Below are 1,141 nucleotides of genomic sequence, written 5' to 3'. Positions count from 1 at the left end.
ATTTACTTATTTTCATTAAGTGGCTTTGTTGTTCACTGATTTCAGTTGTCAACTACTTTAAATTCTGGTTAAGGTCCCATTTGCATAAAAAAGACAGAGTGAAGGAATGCTTTTTACATCTGCCCATCACTATCAGTTTACTTTTCTTTCTCCCCAAAAGAAGATAGCTTTTGGACATCATGTAAGATGGTTTGTTGTGCTGACTTAGATTTCACAGTTAAACCCCTGCACATGAGAGTTCTTGTGTACAGGTGCCTCTGTTGTCATGCAAGCTGGACAAACCCCTCTTTCTTTTTTCTTCAAGAGACACAAAAAGCCTTGCTATTCCCTTCTGGTAGAGTCATACTTCTCCCTTCTTCATCCAACAACAGGCTAGCCAATTTCTTCATTTTCTCCTCACATTTCCTCCAGAAACAACCAAAGCTACACTAGCATGTAAGGAGAGTGCAGGTGACAATAGACTGGATACAGTCAGCAGCTCTTTAGGACATATATTCTTTCCTTTCCCTTAAAAAGTTTAATTCTAGACATTGGAGACTGCTGACATAAAGAGGTACTTGGGAGGTGGCCTGTGCCTTTCCCTCAGCACCCCAGAAGCCTGAGGAAGTGCATCTCATCTACGGTAAAAGTACTACTAAGTCAATGTCTTGATATCCTTTCCACTGACTGACAACATTTCTCATCTCTCCTTGTTTTCTGCTGCTTTCCTCCAGCTTAGAAGTGGCTTGTGCTCCAGAGCTGATTTGAAGCAGCCTTTTATTTATTTTCTTATTCTGTCTAAGGTAAGCTCTTCCAGCAGTCCCAGAACTCAGGGAGAGATTAGTGCTTTTTGGGTGCTATTGTATGGCTGTTGGGCATTCAGAAACAAATCTAAGGATAGGCTTTGCCATCTTTGCTGAAGAAACTGAAGATTGCAAAGAAGAAACTGGAGAAGCGAACTGGGGTCACCCCAGGATGGCCTGACACAACACAGTGCTTGGAAAGAGGCATAGTGCTGTACTAGAGAGTGTGTTACCAGAGTCAAGTGCTACTATTTATGTTTCTCACAACTAGTAGTTTAAAATCACATGGCCCATCTTGTTTCACTTTTGCCTGTTAATCTGAGGAAAGCATTCTCTGGATGAATATGTAAGTAGGTATG

This window comes from Zonotrichia albicollis, chromosome 5, assembly GCF_047830755.1.
Source record: "Zonotrichia albicollis isolate bZonAlb1 chromosome 5, bZonAlb1.hap1, whole genome shotgun sequence".
In the NCBI taxonomy this organism is placed as follows: Eukaryota; Metazoa; Chordata; class Aves; order Passeriformes; family Passerellidae; genus Zonotrichia; species Zonotrichia albicollis.
The sequence above is the reverse complement of the archived record's forward strand: the minus strand, read 5'-3'. Positions refer to the sequence as shown.